General features: G+C 40.4%; 1 protein-coding gene across 12 annotated transcripts in view; it reads right to left on the bottom strand.

The window, feature by feature from the left end:
• UBR5 (ubiquitin protein ligase E3 component n-recognin 5) overlaps window positions 1-15,882 on the bottom strand; it is a 138,950-nt gene that overhangs the window by 107,822 nt on the left and 15,246 nt on the right. The gene's annotated exons all lie outside the window — the stretch shown is intronic.

Here is a 15,882-nt window from a genome sequence, read left to right as displayed (position 1 = left end):
AAAAGATTTCTATAAAACTAGGTTAACAAAATTCATGTTATGGAAATGCTCTGCAAACTATCATAGAAAAAAAATGACATTATATTTATAATTTCTTCCTCTAACCTGGAAAATGTCTCTGGCTAGAAATTCCTATATAGTGTCATAAGTAACAAAATTCCGAACTACTGTGCCATTTGAAAGATAAACACATCTCAGAGAAACTAAATGCTGAACACAAAATGAGTCATTTTCCTTTATAGCAAAACTAACCATGTTATTTTCAGCTCCATACAAAACAGGAAAAGGGAAATATGCATGCCAAATGGACAAAAAGAAATTTGATAGGAAAAGATAATTCTTCTGAGAATTTCATGTCTTTCTGTCTCATCTAATTTCATTTTCTTAATGTGAGACTGTAAATACATATAAGAATCAAACTGTGCTGACTTCTTTAGAGTTCCTGTACAAAAAGTTCAACACCAGCCAAAATTTCAAGAGAATGTTTTTGGTTTTCTTTATTCTTAGGCCATGTTCATGTTCTGAATATCTGCAACATCATTCATTAAAGTATCTGCCCAATGTAGATAATGTATTCAAATCATTACAAACCCAATTTTAACTCTACATACAAATCAAACCTCTCATGAGGTAACTGATGCATTTCATAGAAAGAACACTGCCATTTGGCAAAATATTCGGTCCTTAAAATAGAACTGCAAACTGAAATAAAATACCTGTAAAAAAACCTGATTTTTCCATAGAAACAAGACAATTAGAAGGTTCTATTCCTGACCAAGATCTTGATGCCATTAGATTCAGCGAGCTTCTTTAAACTAGAGCTACTGGGATTCCTTCTTGCTGCCCTTTCAACATAAAGATGAAACAGCAGTTTTACTGTCTTTGAAATGGTCATTTTACATTCCTGAGCTCCCATTCCATCTGCCCCGGGAACCACACCTTGTGAAGAGCAGGATGGTGGAGTGGGAAAAGAATGAGCTGCAGTGTCAGGCAGACAAACCTGGGTTCAATTCCATCCCTACCATTCACTAGCTCTATAACCCTAGGCAAGCTTTACTTTAACATCCCAGAGCCTGGAAAGTTTCTTGGTCTGTTAAGTGGATATAATTTAAATGCTCAAAAAAATGGCAGCCATTATCATTATTACTGAACTGTATTTTTCATCCTTGGAAAAGAGTGTGTGTGTGTGTGTGTTGCTGTTTCAAATCTGCCAAGCCTGCCTTGAACTGGATGCCAAACTAAATAGGGCCCAAATTAAATCCTGAGATCTGGTAGGAACTTAAGGATGCAGAGAATTCTGGGAATTCTGTAGACACACTATAATTCTGTTTCTTGTGCATGGGTTTTTATTTCACAAAAGCAAAAGATTCCTTCTCTCCTGGCCCCTACTACCTCTCAAATCTTATCTCCTCACTCTTCTAAATGACTCTATACTCCAAACATCACTATACTCTCATTAATTCCCTACCTAAAGTATACATCCAAAATACTCTATTTTTTTTTTTGTACATGCCTATTCCCTCAGCCTAGAATACTGTAACTACACCCTTACTGCCTTCTACATATCTAGTGACTTAGTCTCTCAAGGCTGGGCTGAAAAAAACTGTGGAAAGCCTTAACTCACCTTTCACTCCAGGCTAAACTAGGCATTTCTGAGTCCCAGTAATACCTGGGGCATATTTCATTCATAGCACTTCTCATGCTATAACTATTTGCTTGATGAAATAGTTGTCTTTCACCACCAGGCAAGCTCTATGTGTTTTAGTAATTTCTTAATTCCCAGCACCTGACACACAGTAAATCTTTAGTAACTGTCTGCCAATACATGGGTAGCACTAAACGAATGAATGGACATTTACACACGGCTTCAAAATAGTGGATTTACAACTTCTCTATTCTTTTCAATCATTTTAGATGTTCTACTATGTGGCCAATATTATGAGACTAGGTTTTTTAAAATACATCAAAGGAATGTTGTCCTACAAAATAACCCACCTGGGGGCTATACTCTAGTTCAAATGGTCCTGCAATGCTAGGAGGAAATTTTGAAATGCTTTCTTTAAGCATTATTCCGAGAAAGAGTGTACCAGACCAACAGGAAAACCACACAGTACTTTACAGTCCTGGGAGATGGACTCTCCCAGTCTCCTCCACTTGCAGTGGTTCTCAACCTTCCTAATGCCGCGACCCTTTAATACAGTTCCTCATGTTGTGGTGACCCCCAACCATAAAATTATTTTTGTTGCTACTTCAAAACTGTAATTTTGCTACTGTTATGAATCGTAATGTAAATATCTGATATGCTATATGTGTTTTCCGATGGTCGCGACCCACAGGTTGAGAACTGCTGACAGGGAGGCCTGCTTTCTCTCTCCCTCCTTCCCATCTCTTTCCTGTGTGATTTAATCTGGGCTGGTATTAAGGAAATGTGCTCAAGTGGCTAAAGGAAGCTGGAAGCAAAGAAAAGAGAGGAGATCATCAGGAAGCAAAATTACAGATGAAAGTCTCTAAGGAGCCTACCTTTTAAGTGCCTGAAATTGACAAAACTAGTCTATCTGGCTAAGTGACTTAAAATGCAAACTAGAGAAAGTCTAATCACTGGACATCTTCTACTGACAACTAAAGCAATAAAACAACACTTATTTCTGTATCAGATTAGGGAGAATTGGACATAAATACCCATATTAAATTTTTATTTGTTTGGGTTTTGTTTGTCTTTTGGCCAATCCTAAGTATTGTAGCCATGAAAAGGCAGAATTAGTGCCGACCTGGTTCTCCCCAGATAACCACAAAAAACAAAACAAAACAAAAAAACACCAACCCTCAGGGCTTTGAATCCCAGCTCCAAACTAAAAGATGGAACATGCATTTAACATCCCCTACTTTCATGTTTCAACCTCTGCCCAAAACAGTGATTACCATATCTGTTTCAGAGTTGTTTAAGAATTGGATAATATGCCACATACAAAAGTAACATGAAATCTCCAAATACAAGGCTCAGTAATTTATATTCTGGCTAAATAAATTAAGGCACATGCATGAAATACCTCTGGAAAGAATACCATTAGTCACCAATGAGGAAAGGAAGTAGGCAAGTAAGGAACAGAGCAGGGAGAAAAACTCTTCCTGTGTGCCACTATATACTATTTGAATTTTAAAACTTATATTATCAATTCAAAACTTTTAAAAAATTCTAAGCACTCAATGTGATTCTGATCAACTAGGTTTGCAAAATACTTCTCTAATATACAAGTACACACAAGGATGACTTACAAGATTAATGAAATATTAATCACCCTACTGTTTCAAGTTTTGTTAATGTTGCTCAGGAGAGTCCCATCTTAGAAATTCATCACAATTCACATACATCCATACAAGACTGGTAAGTCCTACAATAAAGAAACCTGTTTTACTATGCTTAATCTTATGTTTCCCAATTTGAAGTTGAACATGGAACGCAGTTCAGGTCATTCTTTCTAGTAAGATCTCAGGGAACCAGAGAACACTGGTTTGAGATTCTCGCTCCCTGAGGTAGAGACAGACAATGTCTTACTCTCTGCCCCAGAACCCTGGAGGGTGCCTGGCCCAGAGAAAGCCTCTCAAAAAGCTAGAGCTCAAAAGCGACAACCTGCCTTTCCTGTCCTTTCTCTTTATCTAAACAAAAATGATTTCCCAACTTTCTTATTGCTTAATCAACATAAAGAACAAGGTAAACAGCATAAACCAGGGGTCCTCAAACTTTTTAAACAGGGGGCCAGTTCACTGTCCCTCAGACCGTTGGAGGGCCGGACTATAGTTTTAAAAAAAAACTATGAACAAATTCCTATGCACACTGCACATATCTTATTTTGAAGTAAAAAAACAAAACGGGAACAAATACAATATTTGAGGACCCCTGGATAAACAATCCCACTCTGCCTAAAATTATATTGTAAAAAAATGCAAACTACCTTCAGCAGATCATTTTTTAAATCCAAATTATATATCAACAGGCATTTTCATTCCTTTAAGTGAAAGAATAAAAGACTATGATTCAAAATCATCTACTTTCAATAGACAGCAATAAATTTCAGTATCATTTCCTTCTAGAACAGGGGTGGAAAACACCAGGCCCGTGGGCTATGTAAGGCCCACAAAATCATTTGCTCTGGCCTCCCAAGGCATTAGGGGTGAGTTAACTAAATGTCTGATCAAATATAGCAGGCTAATTTTTAAGTTGATAATTCTTTACGGCCCGAGAACGATGTTATACATATCCAAATGGCCCTTGGCAGAAAAAAGGTTCCCCACCCTATCTAAGAAAATCTTACTGGGCATCTTTATTACCATGAAGCCAAATTAATCAAGTGAGCTTTACAATCAAACTGTTGGACAGCCTGTTTGCTTTTTACTGAAAGCATGTTCATGAGTATATTCAGAGGCCGTCTGAAAGCTGCATCAAATAGCTTCTCTGAAATCTGCGAGAACCAGGATTCTTCACATTCTTAACCTCTGATCCAGAAAGCCTTCCTTCAGGTTTAGCTCAGAGATCTAAACCAAAGAGGTCAAACAAATGTCATCAAAACTATAACTCACCAGAGTCAAATTTAAGGGCTCTACCAGGTTCCTTTGGTTTTATCACTAAGGACATAAATGCACACAAATTTCTCCTCTCTGGCAACACAGCTACCAAAGCAAAGGTCTGGCTCCGGCCTTTGACCCCAGGGATCCACCATTAATGCTTCCAATTCTTCCCTTGACTCAAGAGGCAGGTTCCAATTTACAGACTGACAATTCTGACGGAGAGGCTCTCATTCCATCTTAGTCCCCATCTCTCGGTCTCCCAACCACTTAAAACAAACAAACAAAAAACCTTAATGCCTTTTTTTAAAATCCTCACCTGAGGATATTTTTTCCATTGATTTTTTTTAGAGAGAGTGGAAGGGAGGGCAGAGTGGGGAGGGAGGGAGGGGCAGACAGAGAGAGAGAGACATCGATGGGAGAGACAGGATTGGTTGTCTTCCTGCAAGTGCCCCAACCTGGACCTGTAATCAAACCTGGCAATCCTTCGGTGCACTGGGCCCCTAGTATCTATAATAAAAGCGTAATATGCTAATCAGACCGGACGTCCTTCCAGACATTCTTCCAGACCAAACCGGGGCTGCAAGGGAAGCCTGGGTCCCGGGTGCCTGCCGGCAACTGGAGGGAAGCCGGTGCCCAGCAGCCAGGGGAGGGAAGGCCTACTCTTGCACGAATTTCGTGCATTGGGCCTTTAGTATATATATAAAACCCTAATATGCAAATAGACCGAACGGCGGAACAACCGAACAACCAAACAACCAGTCACTCTGACGTGCACTGACCACCAGGGGGGCATGTGTGGAACATGGCGGCAGACCATGGAACACGGCAGACATCGGCTGTGGTGGAATGGCGGAACAGGTGAGCATGGGTGCCAGACCAAGGTGGGGTGCCGATCGCTGTCATCAGGGTGAGCCTCTGGTGGTTACTGAAAATTCTTTGCTCCCACAAGCCATGGTCCCACTGGGCGCTCGTACCCACTGCCGGCACCTGGTGCTGGCCCTGATCGCTCGGCACCAGCAGTGGGTGCAAGCAGCAGCTGCCGGCCCCGGTCACCCCTCAGCGTTTCTCCACCTCCCCCTACTCCTGAGGGGCATTCGGGGCAGCAGCTGCCTCTGGTACCCACTGCTGGCAACAGTCTCGCTGGCACCCACTGCCAGTGTCAGAGTCACCACTTGCACCCACTGCAGGCGCCAGCCCCATTCACACCCGCTGCTGGCCCCGATCGCCCCTCAGGGCTTCTCCACCTCCCCCTACTCCTGAGGGGCAATAAGGGCAGCAGCTGCCTCTTGCACCCATTGCTGGCAACGGCAACAGCGGGAGCAGAGCTGCCAGCAGACATGGGACCGGGGCCATGGCGGGAGGGGCTGGGCGGGGGCGTGGAGGATGGGCCGAGACCGGACCCTGTGTCCACTACAGCCTCACAACCCACAGTTCCTTTCAAGGTGCACAAATTCGTGCACTGGGACCCTAGTCTACAATAAAAATTCTCACTAACCACAGACTGTGAAAACTTTCTTAGAAACTAGCACCAGCAACGAACTGTACTTAATTCCATCTTTCTTAACCTTTTTTGATTTCAGGAAAACAAACACATACAGAGGTTGGTTTTTGTTGTTGTTTGTTTTTCATTTACTACAGAAGTCCTTGATACAACAGTTTCCTTGTTTTCTATTTGAGAGGTTAAGCGATTTACCTGTAATTACTCAATGAAGAGGTGGGAGGGAGGGCGTGAGAAAAAAAACCTCTTCAGGCCGCTAGTCCTGCCATCACAGCACAACTGCCAAAGGTCCAATTCAATTAACAAATCCTTCCTGAATGCTGGGTGCTGAGTATTACAGGAAGTAAACTGCACAATAAAATACGCTGGCAAGAAGGGAAGACTAACATAACCACCTGAGGAGGTTTCTACACACCTGGGGATACTGCCCCGAAAGGTGGTACACTACTGCTTGGGAAGCCTGAGAAAAAATGTAAAGTTGAGAAACACTGAGTCAAACCACACATCTTATGTAGTTTACAATCTACTTGTTAAAAAACAAACAAAAAAAATACATACACACACACAGAGAAAGACAAATAAAATAGTAAACCAGGTGCCAAGATGCATGCTAAAGGTAAAAATTACAAGAAGGCAGAGCTCACTTTGGTTTAGAAGATTTGATGAGGACCAGGGCTTCAGGAGAGTCAGAATTTGGAAGCAGGCCTTGACTGGTGTTGAAATTCATCATCTCAGAAAAAGGGGCATGCCCTGGCCGGTGCGCTCAGTGGTTAGAGTGTTGGCCCATGCATCCAAGGGTCTCGGGTTCGATTCCCGGTCAAGGGCGTACCAGGGCTGCAGGTTCGATCCCGGCCCCAGTCAGGAAGCACGTGAGAGGCAACCGATCAATCTCTTTCTCTTCCTTCCTTTTTCCCATCCTCCCTCTCTCACATTCTACCCCTCCCTCTTATGCAATAAAAACGTTAAAATTCTCCAAAATACTTCAGGATGCCAAAAAGATAATTCTAAAATTTAAATTATTTCATTTTTCTTACAAGTCATCTTAACAATGGATAGTGCTAGAGCAGTCTAAGTCAAAAAGAAAAGACCAGTGTACGTCACAGATGCAGGGGTGTTTTTTTTTTCACTTAACAGGAAAGCAGATGTAAGGGACACAGATCCAACAATCCTTCTGTAATATAATAGTAAAAAGCTAGAAAAATTCCAGGACAAGGGAAACAGGGAAACTGAGACAGACAGTTAAACAGCTGTTTCTGTCCACCTAGGAAATCCTATCTGTCCTAAACCATGGGTTGCACTTCTCCTCCCCAACCAGAGGGTAAATAGCTTAAATCACCCTATTCAGGGAGAGAAATAATAGAAATATAATAAAGTACCATTTGCCAACCATACCTAAGGACAAATTAAGTGAATAAATCTCATTTTGGTACATCAGCATAAAGCTGATGAATATTCTATTGCTCTGCCCCTAAGAACTCCCCTAAATGCCCAGCCTTTAAAAGCCCCTAAAAATGAAGATACCAAGAGAAGAGCCAAAAATTAGCAGACCCATTTCTAGGAATTTAAGGCACCGGGTACCTCTGATGTCTGGGGGTAACCCCTACCAGGAAGACTGCTGGAAGTTTGCAATAAGGAACAGTTAAGATTCCCACCCTATAGGCAGGAGACCGCCCTTCCCAGTCTCTGACAGAACTGTTCCCTGCTTACAAAAATTCCACCTGAATAATAGCCTGGGGATACCTAGGCAGGGATGAGCACACTGGAAGATATGAAAGCTATTTATTGAAACAGAAGTCAGCCAACCCCTATCCCAGAATGCTCGAAGCCACACTTACCTTCTAGAATTTCCCTCTCTAGAGTAACTGGCCCAATAGGAGGAAAAAAATGTTCAACATAATATAAAGCAAAATGTCAAAACAATGGAAAATAGAGAAAAGATAAGTAAATCAGAGTAGCAAGAGAGGCATCAAATATCCAAATACCAGGAGTTCCAAAAGAAGAGAGAAAAAATAGATAGGAGAAAAAAGTATTAAATAACATACAAGATTTCCTGGAATTGAATGATACGCGCTCCCAGAATAAAGGAATTTAGCCAAGTGTGTGGGGCCCAAAAAACAAACCATGAGAAAAGGCCCTACCATCAAGGCATATCAACATGAAATTTCTCAGCACCAGTAACTGAGGGAAGACCCTAAAACTTTTTGGGTGAAGGACGTCAAGCAGAAAGGATCAGGTGTCAGAATGACACTGAGCTCCTCAAAAGAAATACTGGAAGCTATCACTTTGAGGATAAAGTATTCCCAATCAGAAATTATAATCCTAAACCAATAACGATGCATCGACAAAAAGTAAATTTGTTTTCATCTAAATAAAGCAAAAAACAAAACAAAACAAAAAATGGCACACCAAAAATAAAAATAGAGCCAAGCCTGCGTGGCTCAGTGGTTGAGCGTCAACCTATGAAACAGGAGGTCATGGTTCAAGTCCCAAGTCCCAATCAGGGCACAAGCCCGGGTTGTGGTCTAGATCCCCAGTGTCGGGCTTGCAGAAGGCAGCCAATCAACGATCGATCCTCTCTCATCACTGATGTTTCTCTCCCTCTTCCTTCCTCTCTGAAATCAATAAAAGTATATTTAAAAGTTCAGCAGATTAAAAAAATATAAAAGTAGAAACAAGGTTTTAAAAAGTTTATTAAAACAAACTATCAAAACTAGATCCAAAATTACTTAAAATGTCACCAAAACAGTTAACTGAGTTAGAAACAAACAAAACTTCCACTCTCCTGCCTTTTGGATATAGAAAGTATATAGATTCATTTGTCCAACCAATGTCACAGGAACTGTGGTCTCATGTCCAAAAGTGATAGAAAAGAAAAATCACTATTTGTGTTTAAAATGTGTATGTGCAAACTTAAATACCTTTAAATATTCTGAACATTACTGTGCATCTACATAATCAAGAGCTTGGGGTAAGGAAGAGCAAGAGACCAAAATCAAATAAACAAAAACCAAAGACCCCCTAGCCTAGGATTTGTAAAAGCTCTTTAAAAACCTGAGGAGTTCCTTGCAAGCTCTTCTCTGAAACCAGTAAGTCTAAAGCAGCGGTCGCCAACCAGTGGTCTGTGGACCACGGGTGGTCGGTGAGGTCCGAAGGTTTGGCGACCGCTGATCTAAAGCATCTTGCCCTACTGCTTTGAACTCTTATCAGTGTCTTTTTGAGTTATTAAGCTTGACAAGAGTCTATAACGTAGACAAGCCAGAAAAACTCTAACCACAAAAAGCAGGACTTCTTAAAAGACTCACTTTTAAACTAAATCAAGAGTTTTGATCTGAAATATCCCAGAAAGGTTGTTGAGTCCCTCAACACATCCAAGAAATAATTTAAACAATAATTTATTTTCTATTGTAGCAAAGCTTACTTCCACATTTGAACTAACAGGGTATTATAGCACATCACATGCTTAATACAGAGCCCGGTACAAAATATTAGCTGCTCCTGCTATTACTGTCATTACTACTTTGGACTGAATGAAAGAAAAGTAACTGCTAAATGGGAACCAGTGAAAAAGGAATTTGAAGATGCACAACTATCATTGATGGGTGTACTACTTAGGATAAAGATAGCAAAGAATGATTCTAAATATCTACCATTATGTCCCAATAAAAAACAGAACTGAAAGAAATCTGAACTAGATCTCATAACTAGCACATAATACCACTAGACATAACTGAAGTTCATGGATAAAAATGTACTTCTTAGGTCACACGTACTGTAAAAATAATGTGAAGCCATAGCATCTTTTAAGATCTGGTTATCTCAACTTCTACAAATTAATTTAGAATTACCTATCTACCCAAGGTACATATCAACTATCTACAGGAAATATAATTAAGGTGCTACAATCCATAGGGCACGTCCTCTTTTGAGCTCATCCAGGACTCATCAGTTCTATTCAATTTTGTAAATAATCAATTACTGCTTTGAACTATTATCACTGATATTGCTATTTTTTATAACTCAGTTTTATTTTCCCAACTACATAGTACACATCTTAAGAATGTGTCCTGTGACTTAACTTTTTGCACATTGTAGGTACTGCATAGTTTGCCTAAGTATACACCAGAGACCAACTGTTCACAACTTTCTCACCGAAACAACACATAAAAGATAGAAACAATTCAGTGTCATTACAATAATGAGTCTACAGTTCCCCAGTCTACCATCAGACACTCTAGCATGAAGAGTCTATAGGAAGAGCTTAATGTATAGGTATAGGCACACTGGCTTCAGAAATTAACAATATTCCTAGTTTCAACACTCAACTGAGCATGGAAACTATTCATCAATTTATACATGGTTCCTTCTCCTCCCTCAAACCCCAGGCAAGAGGGAGGAAAAGGCACATGATGATGATTCTGCCCTCTGCAAACAGATGAATATTTTAAAGCAACTTTTAAAAATATATTCGTGTAGGCACAAGATGCTGCTTTTAAAGGCTAGAACCCAGTTCTTTTCCACAACGTTTTGTTTTTACATACAAATATTTAGAACTGCAGTTCAAAAAAGTACCCTTGAGCCTCTCAGCAGCAGAGCCTATTATGCGACTTACTATCTGAGGGTCTGTGCTGGGAGATCTACCCCTCACACTGCACAGCCTGGGAACCATGCTGAGACTCCTGCAACTCAAATGTCCTCCCCAAGAGTGCTGCCAGGATGCTAAATGAAAAACAGATCTCCATAGACAGTAAGAAGTAACAACTAAAAATAATGTTTAAAGATTTACATGATCAGCCTCTAAACACTACATAATTCTAACCTAGAAAGTTGCTATCCTCAATCTTCAACGAATGAGCTCCACGAAACAATCTTATTATAACTTTGCTTTTTTTTATATAATCACATAAAGAAAACTTATGTCAAAACTTGCTATCCATTGGGCTTTTTAAAAAATATGTATATTTTTATTGATTTCAGAGAGGAAGGGAGAGGGAGAGAGAAACATCAATGATGAGAAAGAACCATTGATCGGCTGCCTCCTGTATACCCAGGCCTAGAGACCCCACCGTGCACGAACTTCGTGCACAGCGCCTCTAGTATAACATAATAAACGGTGCCATTTGCTACCACTACTTTTAGTCTCAGCTTTCAGAAAATCCAAAATATGATTCAACTTCAATTGACACTTCACTGGCACCTCCTACCATCTTTACCATCCAGAACTTCTACCCATTCTTTCCCACTTTTGAGTGTTAGCCCTGGTAAGACCCTTAGACACAGTCCAATCCCACATCTTCATTTTACAATGACAACAATAAGGCCTCTTTTATTAGAAACTGGCAAAACAACAAAAAGTACTGTATGTACAAAAAATACAGGGCTTTTCTTTTTCACATTCACATAAAAGATGATGCAACTTCACATATTCATTCCATTTAATAAAAACAGCAAGAAAAATAACAAATGATTAATATCCCTTTAAACTTGACAACAAATAATAGCAGAATACCACTTAGACCAGGGGTGGGCAAACTTTTTGACTCAAGGGCCACAATGGGTTCTTAAACTGGACCGGAGGGCCGGAACAAAAGCATGGATGGAGTGTTTGTGTGAACTAATATAAATTCAAAGTAAATATCATTACATAAAAGGGTACGGTCTTTTTTTTTTTTTTTTTAGTTTTATTCATTTCAAACGGGCCGGATCGGCCCGGGGGCTGTAGTTTGCCCACGGCTGACTTAGACAAAGCTACGTACTTTACCTGCAAATAGACCTTATTTTCATATTAATCATACTGGTAAGCTACATATTTATTTCATCACTGACCCTGCCCAAAAGATTTTGAAACTCTCTTTTAGGAATTGGCTATAAAGTTTATTCTGAAGTCCACTATAGCCAGTAGCTAGTACAATGCCTGGCACATTGTAGGCATACAAATGATCATTAAAACAAATTGACTCAGCAACAAAACCTTCATGGTATATTTGTCTCAGGACACAGAAAAAAAATTCAGTCCTAAAGCTAATTAAATGGCTGATGAAGCTGAGTAGTTCTTATCCAAAGAAAATTCTGTTTCACAGCAAAATACACCCTGTGTCTGCACAATCATAGTAAAGAAGTAGCCCATATTCCAGTCTTTAAGTCTCAGAACTTATCAAATGCTTCACATGTCCTAAATCAGTGATTCCCAAAGTGAGCGCTACAGCCCCCCGTGGGCGCTGCAGCAATCCGGGGGGGGGGGCGGTGATGGCCACAGGTGCATTTGGGGGCGATGAGTAACTGCTATTAAAATTTTAAAAAATTAATTTCCAGGGGCTGAGTAATATTTTTTCTGGAAAGGGGGCAGTAGGCCAAATAAGTTTGGGAACCACTGCCCTAAATAATGCACCCAGTCAACCACCTGCCTATGTGAGTAATATCAGTGACGTCAAAGAAGCACATTTAGATTGATTACCCTGGGACTCAGACCTGGGATGTGGATTGTCTCTGGGATGTTAAGTTGTTAACTGTCAAGTTCAGCACTTCTGCCTGGAAATATTAAGTTTATTAACAGTTACTACTTCCACAAAATGCGTAATGTCCAGTGCCATAAATGCCAAGTCTTGTTTTTATTTTCAAATGCATACCAAATCTTTTCTAATACTTTCAGGGTACCCAAATCTCCTTCTGAATAATTATACTTTACTATTAGTTTATCAGATTTTTTAATGGTTGCGGTGGTTTTAGAAAAAATCCATAAATTCTTTGACAGGCCTCCCATCAAGAGGTGGAGTCTAATTATCCCTCCTTGAATAGGCCTATGACTTACTTGAGAAAAAAATGAGGCAGAGTGACTCTGCATGACTTCTAAGACTATGTTATAAAAAGGCATTCCAGCCTGATGGTCTTTCTTGGGATTCATGCCTTTGAAACTCTGAGCTGACACATATGAAGTCTGGCTACCTGGAAGCATCCATTCTGCAGAGACCACACACACAGAGGGAGAGATGCCTGAGGACCCAGCTGTTTGACTTCTATATGATGTAAGCTACCATCGACTGCAACTGCAGAAGACACCTAGAGTAAGAACCACTTAGCTGAGTACTGTCAATCCCCAGAAATAATGACTGTCGTTTCACATTAAGTTTAGAGTTGTTTATAACACAGCAATAAAAACAAACACAGAATGATAAAAAATAAAAAACTCAACATTTTCTTTGGTGTTAATTCCACTGGTACATGAATAAAGCCTCATTCATGCTTCATCTTTGATATCTTCCTTAACAGTTTCCTTTAACTGTGCCAAGGTAAAAAAACAAACAAAACCTGTATATTCCCTGCACCTGTGGACTTCCTTAAACATTTATTTCAAGTATCTTATTTACAAATCTATTTAACCTTAGACTAATCTGAAGTAAATCTTTGCTCAAAATAAAAGGCAATCTTTATGTAAACATAAACAAAATCCTTACACTTCTATACACCTTTGTAACTAATATAACACTGACAGGCCAACTCTCCTGCCAACCACCCAGGTAACATACACTGATAAAATGTTGTCATTTCGCCGAAACCAGTTTGGCTCAGTGGACAGAGCGTCGGCCTGTGGACTGAAAGGTCCCAGGTTCGATTCCGGTCAAGGGCATATACCTGGGTTGCGGGCACATCCCCAGTAGGAGATGTGCAGGAGGCAGCTGATAGATGTTTCTCTCTCATCGATGTTTCTAACTCTCTATCTCTCTCCCTTCTTCTCTGTAAAAAATCAATAAAATATATTTTTTTTAAAAAATGTTCTCATTTCCTGATCCCTGCAGTCAGGGGACTATGTAAGGAAACAAAAACTGACAAGGCCTAACACTTCACAAGTCACTGGTTTCTAATTAAAATGGTCTTCAAACATCCCTGCAAGTTTAACAAGTGCACAACCTGGCCTATCACTTCCACATCTTTTGCTGCTGATAGTAAGATGTTATCTGACAATCCTATTTAATAAAAGGCTAATATGCAAATAGACCAAACAGCAGAACCAAAAAACCGGTGGCTAAGACATGTGCTGACCACCAGGCGGCGTGTGTGGAACATGGCAGGCATTGGCTGCAGCGGGATGGTGGAGCAGGTGAGCGGGGGGTGCCAGACCAAGGCGGGACACCGGTTGCTGTCATCGGGGCGAGCCTCTGGTTGATACTGAAAATTCTTTGCTCCGGTGCCCTGCAATCCCACCCGGTGCTCACACCCGCTGCCGGCACCAGAGCCGGCACCTGCCATGGTCCATGCGCACCCCCTGGTGGTCAGTGCACATCATAGCAACCTAGTTGTTCGGTTGTTCCACTGTTCAGTCTATTTGCATATTAGGGTTTTATATATATACTAGAGGTCCTGTGCACAAATTCATGCACTGGTGGGGTCCAGTAAGCCCGCCCCAATGGAGGCCTACTAGGCCAGGCCGGTGAGGGGCAGGAGCCGCGGGTGGTTGGCCAGCTGGTCCCGCCCCCAATTGGGGGCGAGGCTGGCTGGGGGGCCCCTGATCAGGCCGGTTGGCCAGCCACAGTGCACATCATAGTGACTGGTCCTTCCAGCGTTCCAGTCGCTTGGCTTATATAGATTATATGTTAATAAGAATGTATTTCAAATAGATGTATCATATGGATATTAAACACCATACATTTCAATGGAAGTGTTTTATAATTATTAACAAGTAAAAAGCATGTCAATAGAATGTAAGCTCCACAAGGACAGGAAAATTTGCCCTGAAGTATCTGGCCCAAACAAGCCCTCAATAAATATGCTGACAAACAATGAATGTATAAAAGAAACTTTAAGTCAAATTTTTAAAAAATGTTTCATGAGAATGTTCATTTCTATTTCTAATTTAGGAAGAAAATTCTGGTCAATTTACTAGGGGAAAAAAGTTTAAATTTTACCACAATGATTTTTACAAGCTGTCTTCTCTCTGGGTGCATTCAAAATCCAAAGGCTTTCCTTACACACCATTTCTTTGTGGCATGGTTGTGAGCAAACATTCTAAAAGCTCAAGTCAGAAATTATGCCCAGATCTGATTCTAATGGGCTTTGTACAAAATCTAAGCTTACAATAATGTTTCAAAATAATAAATCTATTTATAGAATCATTCCTCGGTTTTATGCAAAGAATTGTATTTCCCATAAGAAGTTTCTAGAGTAAGAAATTTAATGAAATTAAATCAGTATTTTTTATTCAATGCTTTTCATGTTCTTCTTTTAGGTGGATACCTAACTAAACTATAACATTTTCCTATGGTTTTATTCTTTTTCTATTATTAAAATAATACATGCTCAAATAGAGGTATATAAAATACTAACACATATTAAAAGACATCAAAGTAATTACTCACCCTGGTTGGTTGGTCAATTGGTTATAGAGCAATCATCCCAATACAGTAAGGTTGCAAGTTCAATCCCCAGTCAGGGTACATACAATAACCAACCAATGGACCTAGCCAGGTGGCTCAGTTGGTTGGACTGTTGTCCTGTACACCAAAAGGTCTCCAGTTTGATTCCCAGTCATGACACATATCTAGGTTTAGGGTGCCATCCCAGGTCAGGGAACATGGGGGAGGAGGGGGACCAATTGATGTTTCTCTCTCTCCCATCCTCTCTCTCTAGGAATCAATAAAAATATATCCTCAGGTGAGGACTGAGAAAAATTTAAAAAGAATCAACCAATGAATGCATAAATAAGTGGAACAACAAATCAATGTTCTCCCTCACTCTAAAATCAGTAAATAGCCAGCCCAGTGGTTGAGCATCGACCTATGAACCAGGAGGTCCCGGTTAGATTCCAGGTCAGAGCATATGCCCGAGTTGTG

Source organism: Myotis yumanensis, unplaced genomic scaffold (assembly GCF_028538775.1).
Source record: "Myotis yumanensis isolate MYYU_CA2020_CCGP unplaced genomic scaffold, mMyoYum1.0.hap1 SCAF_15, whole genome shotgun sequence".
Taxonomy (NCBI): Eukaryota; Metazoa; Chordata; class Mammalia; order Chiroptera; family Vespertilionidae; genus Myotis; species Myotis yumanensis.
The sequence above is the reverse complement of the archived record's forward strand: the minus strand, read 5'-3'. Positions and strand labels throughout refer to the sequence as shown.